Source organism: Lontra canadensis, unplaced genomic scaffold, assembly GCF_010015895.1.
Source record: "Lontra canadensis isolate GAN:19392208 unplaced genomic scaffold, GSC_riverotter_1.0 scaffold113, whole genome shotgun sequence".
Classification (NCBI taxonomy): Eukaryota; Metazoa; Chordata; class Mammalia; order Carnivora; family Mustelidae; genus Lontra; species Lontra canadensis.
The window spans coordinates 1,700,613-1,721,868 of record NW_022631107.1 but is presented as its reverse complement, the minus strand read 5'-3'; the positions used below and the strand labels follow the sequence as shown (position 1 = coordinate 1,721,868).

Genomic DNA, 21,256 nt, shown 5'->3' with positions numbered 1-21,256 from the left:
AAGCTCGAAAAGAAATGACTTCCCAGCCTTGAATTCAGTGGCATTAATATTAATGACAATCCCACTCATTTCAAAGGCATGTCCCAGAATGTTTATATTTTGAAAAATGGCTCTGGAATGTCATCTTCAGTAAATTTTAAATTGTTTAATCTGAGGTTTTGCTAGATTTTTAACAGCTGCATTTGTGTTTATAACTATAATAAGATCTTTACAGCATGTCACTCCTTTACACATTTTTTAGATCTGGTTGGTAGAAACATGTTGTACTGATCAATGGAGAAATGAGTTTGGTATCTCTCAATAGCTACAAATTTGGTCAGAATAAAGTTTTGTTTTGGATTAACATTGTACAACAAATGCATCATAGACCTTCAGAAGTTTTATGGTACTGGTTACAGAAGGATAGGACAGAAACTTCCATTCATATACAAACATTTGGAAAATGACTCAATTTGTGTTTGTGGAATTCAAATTTTGTTTAGGGAGAAGATATGTATATCAAATACACTGTGGATTCAATTTGTTTGCTGGCATTCATGGAGGGTCTCAGGGCAAGTTACCAAGCAGAAACTGATTAGGCAGTATTCAAAAACCTACATTTCTTCTAATACCTTTATTTACATAGTAGAAAAATGCAACAAAAAGCCTGCCAAAGACTTGCTTAAGAATGTTTCAAAGGGAGCATCAGCAGTCCTTGGCCATGGGGCTGCTGGTGCAATGAAAAGAGCACCAGACCAGAGTCAGTTTTGGGGTAACAGTCAACAGCTTTGCCACTAACCTCAGTTTCTTCCTCTGTAAATATTTCAAAGAGAAGTTATTATTGAAGGTGAAGGTTTTCTGCTAAAATAAGTTGAGTCTGGGTAACCAGAAATGCCCAGCTCTTTTAGAAACTGAAAAGATTATCATCCCATAATAATTAAGACATATTTAAAAGTTGCACAAACAAAAGTAGCCCCAAAAGTTCTTCAGCACTATCCTCTTTGGGCTATCTCTCAGGAACTCCTAATCCTGGTCAAAACTAATTTCTTGAAAAGCTTTCACTCTATTATTCCTCCGTTTTAAATGCCTCTCTTACCTTGGCACATGTGGTTACTGTGAGGATCACATTCAATCTATATGAGAATAACTTGGAAAGTGCAAAATACATTTAATGGGGCTTATGACCTAAGTGCTGCTACAAATAAACCAGGAAAACAAAAGAAGTTTCAAAAAAAAAAAAAATCCATGCTTATAAAATCGATAATTTTTTAAAAAATCAGTAGGACCAAAGCTCTGATTTCTAAAGGATATACAACATATTATTGTTCAGGAATAATAATAAACATTTTTCTATAAGCATGAAACTTCAAACTCACCAGAGATCAAAGAATACTGTAGTACTTTCCATAAGAAGTATGAGAAATTTGTTCAGAATTGCCCATTTTTCCCCCTAGGTATTGCTTTGACAACTAAATGCATTTCAAAATGATTCAAGTGTTACTAAATTACTTTAGACAAAGGTCATAAATTCAAATGTCCAGAATGGATAAGTTAAATGAGTAAAGTAATCAAAAGGGCTTAAGGCTACGGGAAGACAAACCACCATCCAAAGACAGGCAGAACTTAGCTCCTGCCAGCTGCTGCCTAAGGAGAAGTCAGAGTTAGTTGTCCTACTGCCTTAATAAAACTCAGAATATATGGATTTTTAAAGGTGAAACTGCTCAGTGTTTAAATGTTAGTGAATGATCAAAAAATTGTAAACATCATGCAAGCCATACAAAACTTAACTGCAAAGCAGATCTGTTCTCTGCTTTATTATCTCTACCATGTTTGTTTTACATGGATGTATTTAAAATACCTTTACAAGGTAGAAAAAAAGTTGACTTTTTTTAATGCTTCAATTATACTATGACTCATGTCGATATATTCAACAGAGTTCATTTTTTTTCTTTTTTTCTTGAAGTAAAACTTATTTCCACTGTGGTCTTCATTATTTCATCCCTTCAACTAATTTTGGGCTTCGTTTACTATCCTTTTTCAAATTCCTTTAAGTGAAAAGTTAGATTGTTTGATAATTTTCCTTTTTCTTGATGTGGACTATATCACTATAAACTTCCCTTTTAAACTGCTTTTGCTGTATCCCATAGATTTTACAATGTTCTCTTTCCATTTTTATTTGTTTCAAGGTATTTTTTCGTTTCTGCCATTTTGATTTCTTTGTTGAGCTAATGGTTGTTCAGCAGCATACTGTTTAATCTCCAAATTTTGGTGTTTTTTCCTCTTTTTTTCCTTGTAAGTGATTTCTAGTTTTATACCATTGTGGTCAGAAAAGATGCTTCATATGATGCCAGTCTTCCTAAATTTTGAGATTTGTTTTTTGACCTAAGATGTGATATACCCTGAGAATGCTTCATGTGCTCTTGAGAAAATGTGTATCCTGTTGCTTTAGATGAATGTTCTGCATGCAAGTATTAAGTTCCTCTGGCCTAATGTGTCATTTAAGGCCAATGTTTCCTTATTGATTTTTGGGGGGTCTGGATAATCTATGCATGGGTGTCAATTTCTCCCTTTAAGTCTGTTAATATTTGCTTTATATTTGTAGGTACTCCTATGTTGAGTGCACAAATATTTAAAAGTTATATCTTCTTAAACTGACCCCTTTGTCATTACATAATGCCATTTCTCCCCCATTTGAGAGCAGTCATTTATTAATTGGCCAGATTACAAAAATAGTCATGGTAGATACCTTAGTTCATCCTTCTAATAACCCTATTGAGTTGGTCTTCTCTGTTGCCAGCATCTCCATCTTCTATACAATGGGTGGTCTTTTTCATTTCCCCTCATGAAGAAGATAATCTGAAGGGCCATAAAAAGTTGTTTGCTTCTCTGAAATGTTTTCCAACAGTATAGACTTCGTGAATCAGATCCTCCGTGCAGATGATGCCATATTTACCAAGAGACTGGGCAATCAATGTGTTATCTGTCAGGGCAATTCACTTCTTGTTGATTTTGCCATAACTTCGCTTATAGATCAATTCATTCACCAACTTCATAGCATGATACACCCATGTTATGTATGTTTCCACAATCCTTAGCTTGTTAACTGAAGCCTTGTTGAGCTTAACAAAGGTGCCATTGAAGATCTGACAAAGAAACTGCAACACTTTCCGAACCTTTGGGCTCACACCATCGATACCTCTGATCCTAAAGACAAACGCCAATTTGGGTTCTGCAGGTACACAGAAGTTGTCAGCTTTTCTTGCCATCCTCACCATTCAAATCTCAGTTCTGTACATCTGCCTATATTCTTTGTGCTAATATTTAGCTTGATCATAGATAAGCTTCCTCTTCCCCTTTTGAAGCATCTTTTGAGCAAACTTCTTCCTCAGACACTTGATCTTCAACTCTGCAAAATTCCTTCACTTCTCTTTAAGGGTTTCTGGCACAGCAGGAACCTTCTTTTTCTTCTCTTCTGCACGCTCCATGGTTCTAGCTGGAAAAGAGCTGAAATGCCCTTCTTTTTCCTTTATTACAGTTTGTTTTAAAATGTTCTTTTTCTGATATAAAGTATAGCTACAGCAGCTTTCTTCTTGTTTTTATTTAAATGGACTTTCTCCATCCCTTTACCTTCAGTCTGTGTACGTGTTTAGACGTGAAGTGAGTCTTTTAAAAAAATATATACAGATGAGTCTTTTTGGGTTTTTTTTAAATCCATTTAGCCACTCTACACCTTTTGATTGGAGAATATAATCCATCTTTGGAGAATATAATCCATCTACATTTAAGGTAATTATTGATACGTATGCACTTAATAACATTTTGTTAACTGTTTTCTGGCTGTTGTTTTATAGTTCCTCTCTTTTTCTTTTTCTCTTCCCATGCAGTTTGATGAATTTCCATAGTGTTATATTTACATACATTTCTCATTATCTTTTGTACATGTATATGCAGGTTTTTGCTTTCTGGTTACCATAAAGTTCACATATAACTGTACATATAGCCTGTACATATAAGAGTCTATTTTATGTTGGTAGCAACTTAAGTTTGAACGCATTCTAAAAACTCTCATTTTCACTATTCCCCCCTCAACATTTTGTGTGGTTTTTTTTTTTAAGATTTTATTGATCTATTTGACAGACAGAGATCACAAGTAGGCAGAGAGGCAGGCAGAGAGAGAGAGGAGGAAGCAGGCTCCCTGCCAAGAAGAGAGCCCGATGTGGGGCTCGATCCCAGGACCCTGGGATCATGACCTGAGCTGAAGGCAAAGGCTTTAACCCACTGAGCCACCCAGGCGCCCCAACATTTTGTGTTTTCATATCTTCTTCTACATCTCTTTATTTTGTGTATCCAACATTTATTCATGATAAGAACTCTCAGCAATATAGGAAGGAAAGTTCTTCAACCTGATAAAGATCACTAATGAAAAACTTATATCTAACGTTATACCTTTGGTAAAGTTAGATGCTTTCCCCTTAACACCACAAACAAGTCAAGAATGTCCACTCTCCCCACTTCCATTCAGCAATGTACTGGAAGTTTTAGCCACCCACTCCCCTGCAAAAAAAAAAAAAAAAAAAAAAAAAAAAAATACCCAAATGCAAATGGAAAAATAAAATTGTCTATATTGACAGATGACATGACAGTGTATGTAGAAAATTCTAAGGAATTCACAAAAAACCTGCTTGAAGTAATAAACGAGGTTGCATAATACTAGGTCAAATCAACTGTATTTGTATTTCATATACTACTAATGAACAATCCAAAAATGAAATGCAAAAAACAATTCTATTCACAATAGCATCAAAAAGGAAACACTAAGAAATAAAATTAACAAAAGGGCAAGACTTGTATAATGATAATTACAAAACAATGCTCTAAGACATTAAAGATCTAAACAAATGAAAAGACATTCCATATTCATGTTATTACATTTCTCCCCCAAAAGAGATCTAAGAGTCAATGCAGTTTCTATCAAAATCCACCGCAGCAGGCTTTATGGGGGGAAAAAATGACAAAATGATACTAAAACTTAACATGGAAATATAAGGAACCCAGAATAGCCAAACCAATTTGAAAAAGGATAAAAGCACTGGAAGACTTCTATTACCCAATTTCAAAATTTACTATAAACCTTCCATAATTAAAATAATGTGGTGCTAGTATAAAAATATAAATACAGGTCACTGAAACAGAAATGAGAGTCTAGTTATAATTATGGTCGACTGATTTTTTTTTAAGATTTTATTTATTAAGATAAAGGGGGGGGGTGCCTGGGTGGCTCAGTGGGTTAAAGCCTCTGCCTTCGGCTCAGGTCATGATCTCAGGGTCCTGGGATCGAGCCCTGCATCAGGTTCTCTGCCAAGCTTTCCTTCCTCTCTCTCTGCCTGCCTCTCTGCCTACTTGTAATCTCTGTCTGTCAAATAAATAAATAAAATCTTCAAAAAAAAAAAAGAGAAAGAGAGAGCTTGTGTGCATGTGGCGGGGGGGTTGGGGAGCAGAGGGAGAGGGAGAGAGACTCAAGCAGACTCTGTGTTGAGCATGGAGCCTGACACAGGGCTTGATCTCTTGACCTGAGCCAAAACCAAGGGCTGGACACAACCAACTGAGCCATCTAGGCACCCCTATAGCAAATTGATTTTTGATAAAAGTAGGGAAAGGTCAGTTTTTTTCAAAAAATAGTGCTGGCACAACTGGATAAACATGTACAAAAAAGATAAATTTGGATCCATAGCTCGTGCCACACACGAAAGTTTATGGAAATTAATCATAAGCCCAAGATATGATGGAAAAAAAGAAAAAAATCATAAAATGGACTTCCTCAAAATTAAAACTTCTGTACTTCAAAAGATACCATGAATAAAATGAAAAGACAAGTAACAGAATGAGAGAAATTATTTGCAAAACATGTGTCTGATAGTGGGCTCCTATTCAGAATCTACACAGAATGCTTACAACCCAGTAATAAGACAATCAACTGTGAAAAATGTGTTAAGGAAACCTACAACAAGGGGCGCCTGGGTGGCTCAGTGGGTTAAGCTTCTGCCTTCGGCTCAGGTCATGGTCTCAGGGTCCTGGGATCAAGCCCCACATTGGGCTCTCTACTCAGCAGGAAGCCTACTTCCCCTTCTCTCTCTGCCTGCCTCTCTGTCTACTCGTCATCTCTCTGTCAAACAAATAAATAAAATCTTAGGGAGAAAAAAAAAAAAAGGAAACCTAACTCAAAATTGGAACTGGGAAGCCATGAAAGGAGGGCTTTCACATAGACCCATTTATTGCAGCTTGCTTGGTCCAGCAAGAAGAAAGATTTCCTCTCTGCACAACAAGCTACAGGCCCCCAACAACAGCAACCATCCTTAACTGTAGCCAATGAGAGGCTGTCATCACTTCACTCACCTACAGCCAATGAGTAGCCACCAACATTGTGAACTCTCATATTCTTCCAATGAACTTTGTCCAAAACGACCCCTCCAAATTCCTCCTTTCCTCTGTAAAAGGATGTTCCTCTCCATAGTTCTCAGGATTTGCCTATCATTCACCATAGTTTCCTTCTCTTGAATTGCGATTCCTCAGCTATTTCCAAATAAACTTGATTTTTTAAAAGATTTTTATTTATTTATTCTTTTTTTTTTTTTTTAGATTTTATTTACTTATTTGACAGGCAGAGATCACAAGTAGGCAGAGAGGCAGGCAGAGAGAGAGGAGGAAGGAGGCTCCCTGCTGAGCAGAGAGCCCGATGCGGGGCTCGATCCCAGGACCCTGAGATCATGACCTGAGCTGAAGGCAGAGGCTTCACCCATTGAGCCACCCAGGTGCCCCTAAACTTGATTTTGCTGGCTATTCACTTATATTTTTCTTTTAAAAAGGTTGACATTTCATGGTGTCAGAAATGGGATCCAAAGGCAATGAACCCAAGAGGAACTAACAACCCCGAGAACCACATGTGGCACCCACTTGCACCCCTTATTGCTCTCTGCTTGATTTGTCTTCTTCCTTTCAGTTCAGAAAGTCTTCTCTCAGATTCAAGCTCCCTCCTTTTTGTTGAGCTCTCGAATTTAATTGGCGATCTGTTTTCTTGAAGGTATAGTCCTTTTAGTGATATTCATTTATATTCTGAACCTCTGCTTTTGAAGTATGAGAAGATCCCAATCCTGTAAATTCTCTCAAGACAGTCCTCCTTCCGGGATGCTGGTCAGTTTTATGTTCAAAAACTACAGTCCCCCCTCTTGTGCATCCTTAACTAAGTGGGATAACTTACAACTCCAATGGCCATTGTGGAGAACCTTCAATCACCCAAACTTTTATTTTTCAGAACCAAATTAGAAGACCAGAGCTCTGAAATTAAACAGACTAAATGGGATCCCTATCTTAATTGGTACCTGGAGGCTTTCAAATGTACCCAAAATACCTTCAGAGATACCCATCCTTTCTCCTTAGTTTCTCTGGCCCTGTTCATTTATTGGGCCAAGGTTTCTTAGAAAAATATGATGCTGGGATTTTTCTTCCAAAAGGTGGAAATAATTCTAGAATTTGACAGCAGCAACCGAAATAGCGAACTGGGTAAGACAAATGACCTTCAACATCTCTTATTTGCTCCATCTCTGATATCAATATAGCTATTCCAAGGACACTAATCATTTGTCCCTAGTGGATCAGCTACCATCCTCTCTATTGCAAAATCCTCAACTGATATTTACAGGATCCATAGTGCTGTTAAAGATCTCTTGTTAAAGATCCAAACAGATTCTTCAAAATCTCTACCCAGAATTAACCAATACCCTATAAACAAAGAGGCCCTTCAAGGCATTAAGCCAATTATAGAAGTCTATTAGACCCGGTGCCTCCTTATCCCTGCACCAGGCACTGCAACACCATTTTAACTGTGAAGAAACCAAATGGCCTCAGAGGGAAGCTCATCAGGACTCCTGAGCCATAAACAATATTGTCATTGCTTTGCCACTCTGTTGTCCCTAACTCCACCTTATTAGCCTCCATCCCTACTGAGAGCAAATTTTCTTCCATGGTTGATTGATGTAGTGTTTTCTTCAGTATCCCAGTAAATAAAATTAGTAAGTATCTTTTTGCCTTTACTTGGGAAGAACAGCACTATAACCTGACCAATAATGCCCCAGAGTTTCATGGAAAGCCCTTATTTCTCACAAACCTTAAAGCCTGAGCCAGATGATACCAAATTCCCTGGAGACTCTACTTTAATAATGTATGTGGATGACTTACTTCTCTGCTCCTCTTCCCAAGCCTCCTCATAAGATATAACGTGTTTGCTAAAACTCCAAGCCAAAAAGGGATAGAAAGTCTCTTAAAAAATAATTTGTTCAAATTTAAATTTGATACTTAAAACATTTAACCTTAGAATAAGGACAGCTTCTAGATCACACAGGCTTGATGGCACCCTGAACTTCTCAAAGCCCAAACACTAAATATCAGCTATGAGGTTTTCTCAAGTTGACAGGCTATTGTTGCAACCGGATCCCAAACTTTTCCCTTATGGCCCAACCTTTATAAAACTTGTTTAAAAACTTCTAACCTAGGAAGATTGCGAGGACATGATTTTTCAGATCTTGAAAAATGTGGTTTAATAACCATCTCCTGGCCCTTGGACACCCCAATTATCAACTCCCTTTCTTGGCTGTATATGAAAAATGGAATGTCCTTGGGATACTCACCCAAAAACATGAGGAGCACCACCAACCCACAGGATATTACAGTCAACAACTTAATCCTGTAGCCCAGGGATATCCCCCTTCCTCCGTGCTATACCTGCTACTGCCCTTCTTGTAAAGGCCACTGAAGGAACAATCATGGGATCCCCCTTAACCATCTTTGTGCCACATGCTGTCAAAGCTCTTCTTAACTCTCATCATACAGAACATTTAGCCATTTCACTTCCTATGAAATCATCCCATTAACTGCCCCTTGTATCACTCTTGTTCACTATAGTAACCTTAATCCTGCTACTCTTCCCTCCTCTACTGATGAAAGCCCCCCACAACTACTAAATACTGACAAATCACCTGCTGCCCCACATGATGATTTACAGAAAACTTCAGATAACACTGACTTTTCATGGTTCACCAATGGTTCTTACCTGAAAGATGAAAATTGTAAATATTGTGCTGATTATGAGATATCAACTTTTAAAATAATTGAAGCAGCACCTCTGCCTTTGGCTATTTCAGCCCATGAAGTCAAATTATATGCACTCTTTAGGGCTGTATCCTCAGCAAGGGCTTAGGATAACATTTTCACTACATGTCCACTAAGAATAGACATGCCTTTGGAGTGGCTCAGGATTTTGGAATGTTATATAAACAACGTGGCTTTTTTACTTCCAGCAGAGATAAAACTGAAAACGGCCCTTACCTTCAGTAATTATTGGATGCTATATTCTTACCTGCTGCTTTGGCTAGTATTAAGGTCCAGGGGCATTCTAAGCTTGACACTCTGAAAGGTAGAGGAAATCACCTCACTGACTTTTCCACAAAAAATCCTGGCCTCATAGGGTCCAAAAGTCAAACCTCTATTATGGTCCAAAGGAACTCACCTCCAAAAGGTAGCCTGGAGAGACTGACTAGAGACACCAACAATCAGCACCAGAAAAGGAAAAACAATATTGGCAATCAAATGGTGGCTGGTGTGATAAAAAGAGAAACTTGTGTTTTGAGCCAAATAAAAACTCAATCCTGCCAGAAATTCTGTAATTCTAGTTCTTTCTCCCCCCACCCCTTTTTTTTAAAGATTTTTAGAGCCCGACGCAGGGCTCAATCCCAGGACCCTGGGATCATGACCGGAGCCAAAGGCAGAGGCTTTAACCCACTGAGCCACCCGGTTGCTCCTCTTTCTTCCCTTTTTAAATTAATATACAATAAACAACTAGTGTTATGTTCATTTCAGGTTTGTAACACAATGATTCAACACTATTATACACTCTTCAATACTCATCAAGATAAGTATACCTCTTATTATTCTTTATTTATTTTACCCATCACTTCATCCACCTCTCCTCTGGCAACCACGTTTGTTCTCTGTATTTAGGAATCTGGGTTTTTTTGCCTCTTTTTCCTGTTTGTTCATTTGTTTTTATTTCTTAAATTCCATGAAGAGTAAAATCACATGTGTGTCTTTTTCTGCCTTATTTCACTGAGCATTATACCCTCTAGGTATATCCATGTTATTGTAAATGGAAAGATCTCTTTTTTATGGCTGAGTAATATTCCTGTGTGTGTGTGTGTGTGTGTGTGTGTGTGTGTGTACACCACACCTTCATCCAATCATCTATCAATGGACATGGGTTATTTCTATATTTCGGTTATTGTAACTAATGCTGCAATAAACATAGGGTGTATATATCTTTTCAAAATATATATGCTTTCATTTTCTTTGGGTAAATAGCAGCAGTGTGATTACTGAATCATGATAATTCTATTTTTAATATTTCGAGGGGTACCTGGGTGGCTCAGTCATTAAGTGGCTACCTTTGGCTCAGGTCATGATCCCAGGGTCCTAGGACAGAGTCCCGGACCAGGCTTCCTGCTCAGCGGACAGCCTGCTTCTCCCTCTCCCACTCCCCCTGCTTGTGTTCCCTCTCTCGCTGTGTCTCTCATTATCAAATAAATAAATATCCAAAAAAATTTTTTTCAAGGAAACTCCATACTGTTTTTCACAATGGTTACACCAATCTGCATACCCACCAACAGTGCGCAAGAGTTCCTTTTCCTCCACAACCTCACCAACATTTGTTATTTCCTGTGTTTTTTATTTTATCCATCTGACAGGTATAAGGTGATATCCCAGGGAGGGTTTGATCTGCATTTCCTTGATGGCTAGTGATGTTGAGCATCTTTTCCTATGTCTTTCAGCCACCTGTATGTCTTCTTTGGAGGAATGTCTATTCAGGTCCTCTGCCCATTCTTCATTGGATTTTCTTCTTTTTTTTTTTTTTTTTTGGTGTTCAATTGTATAGCCTCTGTATGTATTTCAGATATTAACCCCTTATTGGATATGCCATTTGCAAATACCTTCTCCCATTCAGTAGGTTGCCTTTTGTTTTGTTGATGGTTTCCTTCACTGTGCTAAAGTTTTATATTTTGATATATTCCCAATAGTTTATTTTTGTTTTTGTTTCCCTTGCCTCAAGAGACATATCTAGAAAAATTTTTTATGGCCAATGTCAAAGAAATTACAAAGAAATTTCTTCTAGGAATTTTATAATTTCAGGTCTCACATTTAGTCTTTAATCCATTTTGAGTTTATTTTTAAAGTTCCCATTACTGACCATTGTACATGCTCTAAACCAGTGGTCTATGGATAAAATGATAAGGTTTCTGAATCAATACCAGTGGGGAAATATTAACAAAGCGACAACAAAGGCCTACTCTGACTACCCCACTTGCCCAAAACACAATCCAGGGAAACCTAGCCTCACTGCTCCTGGGTATTTTAAATTGCCAAATGAAGCATTCGAGGTTTGGAAAATAGACTTTATTCAGCTACATCCATTTCATGGGTATAAATATGTCTTGGCAATGACTCATATGTCTTCCCACTGGGCCAAAGCCTTTATATGTAGACAAGCAACTTTCCTCTTCAGTAGCTAAAACCCAACTGGGAAAAAAAAATCATCCCTACCTGAGGAATCCCTCTTAAACCCTATGGTGAGCAAGAAACTCACTGTAGTGGTCAAATATTATGGTGAGTCTGTGATGTCTGGCCGGCTCTGTAGCTTTCACTGTCAATTATCATCCTTCACATCCTTCCTTCACTTATCATCTTCAGTCTTCAGGACTAACTGAATAAACCAGCAGCAAAATCAAAACTCAATTGGCAAAATTTGTGGAAAACTTTCAAATACCCTGGCCAAAAGAACTGCCTTTGTCCTTCCTAATCTCAGATCCACCCCACTTGAATCCTCAAGTTCTCACCCTTGAGATAATTATTGAGTGCCCTATGCATCTAGCTTCAACATTTTTTGACCCACACCTAATAAAAGGAGATATACTTCAGTACTGCAAAGGTCTAATTACATCCCTTGAAAACAGTAATGCACTAACAGAACAATCTTTTCACAGCATGTTCCCAGGAGATGAAGACCCCAAGCACAACAGCCTGTAACCTCGGGATGTCCTTTATTAGAAAGGACAACTTCAAAAAACTCCTCAACCACACTAGAAAGGTAATTATTGACTAATTCTAATGCCAGCAAATTCCATGGAGTTGACTCCTGGATCCATGGGTCTCATCTAAAGAAACCCTCAAACCCGGACTAAACAAGCACACCAAATGGTGACCTAAAATTAAGGATTTCCAGGAACTGAAGCAAACAACAGCTAGAGCAGAGTTTTCCCAGGATGATGAGGGTAGACCTGTACATTCTCTCCATTCTGCTTTTTCTCGCCTTATTTTCTTCTTCTCTATGCTGGAGAGACAATGACCTTGTCTGCATTTTGTAGAAGCCATTTTTGGCCAAAAGATTTGAGCAGTGGAAACTTGATCAATGTAAAAGGGCCCACAGCAACCCCATGGCCACCCACCTCCAAACACCCATAAGCCCTAACTGACCAAATGGCTATTTACAACCAGGCACAGTTACCAAAAAAGGGAAACTTCCATGTCCCCATACCTCCTCACCTTCCACCTTTAAAAACCTCCTACCGTAGCAGACAATCTCTCCTTCCCTATCTTGCCTCCTGCTTCCTTGAATGTATTAAATAAATTTCTATCACCTTTGTTCGGCCTCAGGTGAATCCTTTCATCGCCCACACTGCTGGCTTCCACCCCGTCAGGTCACCCCATCCGACTAGGAGAGACACCACACATTTCCCTTTCCCTGGCAAAAAGGGAAGAATTTCTGTGTTCGATCTGTCATCAGAAACCCGGATCTGTCCACGACAGCAGTGAACTTCTAGTCTTCCCTGCAGCCAACTTTGCCTTCATCTCCAATGCAACCACTAACTATATCCTCATCCTTCAGGGTATTTCTTTCATTTTTTTTTTTTCCCAAGCAAACTTTTTAAAAAATTTAAATCCAATTAATTAACATATAATGTATTATTGGTTTCATAGGTAGAGGTCAGTGATTCATCAGTCTTATAATAATACCCAGTGTTCATAACATCACTCTTTTACCCCATCCCCCCATGAGACTCTTAATCACAGGAAACAAACTGAGGGTTGCTGGAGGGGAGGGAGGTGAAGATATTTCTTTCTGTGTCAAATTTCTACAACAGTTTCTACAGGTTTTCTCTACCCTCTGTCCCATCATAACTCTCAATGCAACTAATTACACCCATTCCACTCATACAGTTCCCCATTCTCACTACTACCTCACAGCTGCTTCTGTAGCAAAATAACCCCCGTCTGTACGGCCTTCAAGAACAGAGTCCACAGAACAAGACAGTTTCTCCCTAATTATTCCCTAAAAACCAGTGACCCTGGGCTCAAAAGGGCCAACTGAATAATCCCAACTAATACCATTATTAATAATCAAACCACAGTAGGAGTCCTATGTGCAGTATGTGGTTTTATCTTTTTCTGTGGTGAATCACTGGGCCTATGAATGTTTAGACCACCAGGGGCAGCCAGTTCATACTTGGATTTCTAACTGCCCCCACGGACATCCACAAGAAATCTGAAGCCTCACATAGGTTTTTCCAACTAAAACTTCATTGCCACATTAAAAAGGTAACTCCCAAGAGGTATATGTGACTCTGGATTTGCCTCCATCAGAAGGGCACTCACCCTTTTTGTGGACTTCCATGACAATGGACAAAATGAACGAATGACTAGAAATCTCCCTCTGGCACTGGGAAAACTTGCCAAGCCCTGCCGTAAGACAACAGAAGCCCAACAACAAACACTCTATCACTTGCTAAAGCACAGGCATTCCTTATTTAACTGTGCTTCACTTTATAGCACTTCACAGATACTTCAATTTTTTTTTTCACAGACTGAAGGTTTGTGGCAACCCAGAGTTAAGTCTATTAGTGCCATTTTTCCAAAAGCATTTGCTCACTTTGTGTGTCACCTTTTAGTTATTCTCATGCTATTTCAAACTTACTCATTATTATATTTGTTACAGTGATCTGTGATCAGTGATTATAACTTGCTGAAAGCTCAGATGGTTAGCATTTTTTAGTAATAAAGTCTTTTTAAATTAAGGTATGTATTTTTTAAGACATAATGCTATCATACACTTAATAGACTACAGTATAGTATAAACATAACTTTTATATGCACTGGGAAACCAAAACATGACTCGCCTTATTGTAATATTTACTTTACTGTAATATTCGCTTTATTACAGTGTTGGAATTGAACCCACAATATCTTTGAGTCATGCATATAGCCTTTGATTACCTACTTGCTGAAAAAGGAAGCATTTATGCAACAGCAAACACCACCTGTTGCACATGGATAAATCATCCAAAGTGGAAACCCAATTACATAAAATTAGGGAAAAAATACATTAGCTACAATAAATTCCACCTGAAGATCTAGGGTGCTTTGCTCTGTAGCCAGTCACTTTCGGGTTTGGGCTCCTGGTTCAGGACTATTACATAAACTGATGTCATTATTCTGCTCCTCATATCATTCTGTATAATCATTTTTAAGCTTTGTACCTGTTGTCTGTCAAAACCTTGTAGAAAGAACATATCCAACTGGGTGATGCAGCCTCAACACTTCAAGAGATCTCCAATGCTTATAACCTTGATAAGATACAGACTTTGAATCAGAAATACCTGAGAGTTCTCCTTCCCACTGTTCCTTGTTACTCAAAGGTGGCTTCAGTGGTTTTCAATCTGTGCACCTCCCTATGCTGTGGGACATGAGGTACAGGAAAGGTCCTTCCTAGCACCAAAAGACAAAAACAATTCTAACAAGGAACAGATGGCTCAACTTTTGATCAGTGATACTAACAAATGTTTGAAAAGGTGTTAAGGAAACTAACTCAAAATTGGAATTTTGAAACCATGAAGAGATGACTCACACACATATCACTTGTCCCAGCTTACACAGTCCAGCAGTAAGAAGGAAGGTTTGCTCTCCGCCCAGCAACAGCAAGCTGCCCTCACCTACAGCCAATGAGAAGCTGCCACCATTTCAAATTCTCATTTTCTTCCATTAAATTTCTGTTCAAAAAAGACCCTCCCAAACTTCCTCCCTTCCTCTAAAAAGGACATGCCTACTTTGCTCTCAGGACTTTTATGGTTCACCACAGTTCGCTTGTCCTGAATTACGGTTCCTCTGCTGTTCCTAAATAAACCTGATTTTGCTGCCTGAATCACCTACCTTTTACCTTTAAAAGGTTGACATAACCCAATTAAAAACAGATATTTCAAAACTGTCAAAGAAATTGCTAATATGCATATGAAAATATATTCAACATCATTGGCCAATAGGGAAACACAAATTAAAACCACAATGAGGAACACCGGGTGGCTCAGTCATTGGGCACTGGTCATATGCCTTCAGCTCAGGTCATGAACCCCAGGTCCTAAGATTGGCCCTTGTCCGGCTACCTGCTCAGCAGGAAGCCTGCTTCTCTCTCTCTCTCAATCCCCCTGCTTGAGTTCCCTGTCTCACTGTCTCTCTTCTTGTCAAATAAATAAATAAAATCTTTTTTAAAATAAAATAAAACAAAAAACCACAATGAAATACTACTTTCACAGGCACTACAATGGCTATTTTAAAAAGACACAATAAATGGTATTCTGGAAAAATTAAAACCCCCATACACTGCTGGTGGGAATATAATATGGTACAGCCCCATTCGAAAAGTCGGGCAGTTTCTTTAAAAACTTAAACATGAACTTACGATACAACCTTGCAACTCCACTCATAAGTATCTATCCAAGAAAAATGAGAACATATTTCCAAAGACTTGCACATGAATGTCCACAGCAACATTATTCCTAATAGCCAAAAAGTAGAAGAAACTCAAGTGTCCACCAATTCCACAAACAGATGAACAGATAAATAATATACAAATAATACATATATAAATATATATAAATATATTATTATATTTAAATATATATAAATATATTATATATATAAATAGATAATATACAAAATACAGTATATCCATACAATGGGATACCATTTTGCAATAAAGAAGTACTGATACATGCTACAAAATGGATAAATCTCAAAAACATCATGCTAAGTGAAAGAAGCCAGAGATAAGACAGCACTTACTTTATGAGTCCATTTATATGGATGCCAAAAGACTAATCTATAGAGACAGAACACAAATCAATGGTTGCCTGATTTCCTAGCTGAAAGCCACAGCTAGGATCAACTACGAACTTGCACGTGCAAACTTGTTAGGGTGGCATAAATGTTCTAAAAATGAATTGTAGTAATCACCGCACAATTCCAAAAAACTAAATTTACTAAAAGTTACTTAATTCTTTAGAAAACAGAGTATACAGAGTCAAAAAGGCGATTTCCATATGAACTTGGCTTCTCTATAACTAGAGAAAGGTACCAGGAAGATTATAGATGTTCCTGTATCAGAGACCTTAAGAGGGAAATGATTTCTGCATACCTAGCAGAACTTAAGAAGAGCCTAAGAGAATGGATCAGTTAACATTGCAAGGTCTCTTCCAAACAGAGTAATAAAAAAGAAAAAAATGGTATCTAGTAGAAAATAAAATGCTCAAGATTTGTAGCTTTATCTAATTTTTCTGGTAAATTAAGTTTTTTCTTCTCTACTACAGTTTTGTTGAAGCACTGTTAACTCAAAGTACTTCTCCCATAGGTGTTCTTTCATATTAAAGTAAGTCATTCAAGATCCATAAACAAGAACAGAGAATGTACATACCCCAACTTAAATTTTATAAATCCATTTGGTACTGATTTCCAGCCTGCTTTGAGGCTCCACTACTACCAATTTGGAACTGCCACACCATGCGAGATTTTTCTACCCATGTGGCCTAGGTAATCAATCCAACTTTCTACTGGCCAGGCTGGCCTCCTTGATGCTGGTTTTCATAAATACAAAATTTGTATAATTGTTACTGGAACTACTTGCTGAAATATGGAACTGGTTTAAAATACTATTTATTTTTAAATGTACATGCACAGTTTCACATACATGCAGCAACACATCTTCCACACCCAGTTAATGCTTTTCATTAGAGAACAAAAAATTCCAAAATACTTTGCCTTTCTTTTCTGGAACCTTAGTAAATGTTTTTCAAGAAATCATGAGAAATACGACTGAATAATGAAAAAGATTAATTAAAATGTAATATATACTAAAGTAAAATTAGCCCAATTCTAAATAAGCAGGACCTAACTTTAACTCTGGGGAAAGAGGTCTTTAATACAACGAGGAAAAGCAAATTCTGTTTTGATGCATATAAATGCTTCTTTCCCTGTGAATCTGGCACAGTCCATTATATTGAAACGTTTGATTTAAGTTTAATGGATAAAGTCACAATGAACATGTTTTCTATCTAACCTTATGTAATAAATGATCCCAACACATGGTATGAATTCAATCATTTGTAACAACCTTTCCTCCCCTCTTTAAGGGAATAATGAGAAAAGGTTCTGAGCTGCACATCACTGAAGGTGAGTGACATCCATAAATAGCTGAAGTTGGGTGGCCCAACAGTGCCCTCCTCATGTGATAAATGGTAAGTCAATCACATCACAGTTAACATGCACTAAATGGGCAGGTTATTAGGAAACCGGCAGCCAGGGGTTCTTCCAACAGTTTCAGATTAGGAGAAAAGCACTGGCACATACAGGTCTTTGCTGGCAAAGTCCTCGGCCTCTTTCCTTAAAAATTCTGGTCCCAAATTTCTCATGTTTCAAAAAGTCCTGATCTTTTCCTCCTCCAGACTTCTAACCCATACAAGATGACCACAGAAGGTTCATGGTTGTAAAAGCGCCCACGTAAATACAAAAAAGCAAGCCAAGAAACAACACCTCCCCCCAAAAAAATCTCTCAGGGATTTGGACGCGACTTGGCCTGGCGCTCAAAGAAAGACTGTTGCGAGTAGACGGTCACCGATCAGAACCTTCCTCCCCGAGTGCGACCTGAAGGGCCTGGAGGGCGGGAAGGGGTAAGAGCCTCGCTCCCTCCCAGCGCCCTGGGGGCAGGGGGACGGAGAGCAAGCGGCCAGGTGTAGAGGGTGATGGGTTAGAAGAGGCGAATTTTCACAGCTCCCACGGATCGGGGGTGAAGAAATTCACCTTTGCACCTCTCCTTTTAAGCAAACTTAGCTGCCAGAGTTCAATGAACAAAAAGAACCGAAACGCCCATTCCGAGGTCGCACCGCTCTGGGGGATCCCTTCCGCGTGACCTCTGCGCCGGCTCCACCCCCGGGCCTGGCCCGCCCTCTGTCCCCGCCCCTCGCCCGCCGCCCCGCCCCTCCGCGGATTGGCGCCACCTCAAAACTCTACCCACCGCCCTTCTTCACCCCTAGCACACGGCGGGGGCTCCGCTCATCCACCTAGACGCGCAAGGCACGGCGAACGTTCTCGCGAGTCTTCCCTCCCTACCCCCATCCCCATCCCCAGGCTGACGTGTCGGCCAGACCCCCGAGGGAAGCAGCCGCCTTCGCTCTCGTTCTGCGGCCTCTCTCTTACCGGGTGGTCTGCGCCAGAGCTGCTTCAGCAGTTTGGGCAGTGGCAGAAAGGACGCCTCCGCCCGGGTTCTGTGGCTTGCAAATTTGGCTTTGCCCCGTACTGGTTTTTTGTTTTGTTTGACTTTTTTGGAATTTTCCCGCGGTCGCTCGGCAGTGGAGCGGCGCTCGCGCGCTCTAGACCCGCAGTGCACTCTGGGGCCCGGCGAACGATGCCGCGCATCGCCGCGGCCTCGCGGGAAAATTGCGATGAATCTCGCGCTCTTGGGGGAGGGAGGGGCGTCTGGCTCCGGCCCGGCCGGAAGTCGGCCAGGCCTGGCGCGCTCCAGGGATCCTGGGGAAGCTGCAGCTACCTTAGTTTTCAGAGCAATGGCAAGGACTAGATGGCGGGAGAGACCCGGGGAGGAGAAACCTGGGGTTTTCAATCAGGTTGTTGCCCAAGTGTTGCAGGATTCAGTCCAAAATGCAGAGGACGTAAAATGGGGATGAGTTTTTTAAAAGAAAAATTGAGGCTTTGTCAAGGAGTAAAACCTCTAAACAAGGCACAAAAAGGGAATCTTTTGGGGGTTAGTAATCCTTTTCTCTCCCAATCAACTCCATGCAGTGTGAATGGGTTTCAGATAAATTCAAAGAAACCACCAAAATAAAAGAATTTTCTGTAAAGTTCCATTCCTGTTAATAGCATTAGCTTGTCTTGGTGATTTTTTTTAATTTAGTGCATGGAGGTTTTTCATAGATGTTTCAAAGAAAGAATCTGTGGAACCTAACCAAGCTTTTAAAAACATCTTTTGAAAAATATCAGTGCCTCATATTTTTTTTTATTTTAAGAATTTAATCATTTGACAGAGACAGAGACAGCAAGAGAGAACAAGCAGGGGAAGTGGGAAAGGGAGAAGCAGGCATCCCGCCAAGCGCGGAGGCGTCTGATATGGGGCTCCATCCCAGGAACATGGGATCATGACCTGAGTGGAAGGCAGAAGCTTAAGGACTGAGCCACCCAGGCACCCCGAGTGCCTGAATCTTAAAACTACAACTTAATGGGTGCTTTCAAAAAAACTTATTACAAGGCAGTGCATGCATGTCATAAAAATATTCAAACACTTCCAGCTTTCGGTGATGAAGGAATACCCATTTTCTGAAGAAGAGATTGAATACAGGGATTAGGTTACATCAAGCTTACACAGGTCCTACGTGACAAACTTAGCCTGTAGGTGAGTGGTAGCAACCATCTTTTTTTTTTCAAAAAGGGAGATACAGAAGTAACCCAATCCAGAATTTGAGGCAAAAAGAGGGAGGATCTGCAGCTGTATTAAGGAATCAGGTGTTAAATATAGTCTTGAAAATACCCCTTGCCAACTAAAGAGGTCTGTGCTATATTGATGGGTACATAGCTCATTGTGCATAAATCTAAAGCAGAACCTGTGTAGAGAGATACATACTTGAGTGACCCTCATCATGGCACCTTGGCCATAGGGAGAAAGTCATTGTGTTTGTGGTGACAAATGTGAGCAAGTTAATATTTAAGACTTGGCCTCTACCAGCAAAGGAAAGAAGCCATTTATTTCCCTAGAGAAAATGCTATTGTGGTACTCAGGTCCTTTTACATATTTGCTAAAAAATTATTTCCGGCATTTGTAGCATTAATAATTGAGGTCTCGGAACACCTGGGTGGCTCAGTTGGTTAATAAGCATCTGCTTTCAGCTCAGGTCATGATCCAGGAGCCCAGGGTTGAGCCCTGAATAGGACTCCCTGCTCAGTGGGGCGTTTGCTTCCCCCTCCCACTCTGCTCCTCCCCGACTCATGCTCATTCTCTGTTTCAAATAAATAAAATCTTTAAAATAATAATAATAATTGAGGTCTTGCCATATTGCAGTTATATGTCTTTTTGATTTAGTGGTTAATAAAGATTTGCTAGGCTAATTCAACTTTACTATAGATAAAAGGATGTCATGTTTAGGCCTAGTTTAGACCCAAATTAGTAGCATGTATAGTATAAACACATATAAATATAAATTTATGGAGGTTTATAGATACTTATTTTTTTGGCATCCATATGCATGCAACTATCCTAATACTTTAAATCAGTAATGACATGAACATTTTGTAAAATGCTTGAAAAATTTCCTGAGAAATACCTAGATACAAATCCTAGTTTTGGGGCACCTGGGTGTCCCAGTCAGTTAAGTGTCAGCCTTCAGCTCAGGTCATGATCACTCTGGGTCCTGGGATGGAGCCCTGCATCAGGCTCCCTGCTCAGCAGGGAGTCTGCTTCTCCCTCTCCCTCTGCCCCTCTTGCCCATGTGTGTTCTTTCTCTCTCTCAAGTAAATAAAATCTTTAAAAAAAAAAAAATTCCAGTTTTAATCAGCTTATAAAACTGAGTGTGTGTACCTCTAGAAATAGTTTTGGTTATGGTACAGAGTCTAATTATATTTAAATAATGTAGCAAAAGTGAAAAGTGGCCTGTGTAGGTGAAAATTATTTCATTCTTAGAAATAATTAGAATTTATTCTAATGGAATCTATCCATTAAATCATTATATTCTAGAGGGTAAAACATCACAGGTGAGTGCCACAGAGTACCTGATATCAAATCTTCTTTTAAAATTCAACAAACAAATAGAATCAACTGTCTCAGAGTTTAACCATTGTAGTAAGACTCATA

The 21,256-nt window shown here is 39.2% G+C and overlaps 1 protein-coding gene and 1 pseudogene across 1 annotated transcript in view; both read right to left on the bottom strand.

The window, feature by feature from the left end:
- FANCC (FA complementation group C) overlaps window positions 1-18,771 on the bottom strand; it is a 275,270-nt gene extending 256,499 nt beyond the window's left edge. Inside the window, exon 1 of the mRNA XM_032840451.1 lies at window positions 18,598-18,771. The gene's annotated coding sequence lies outside the window, so the exon portion shown is untranslated. The remainder of the gene's footprint in view (window positions 1-18,597) is intronic.
- LOC116856826 lies at window positions 2,170-3,576 on the bottom strand (annotated as a pseudogene).
- Window positions 18,772-21,256: the final 2,485 nt, after the last annotated feature.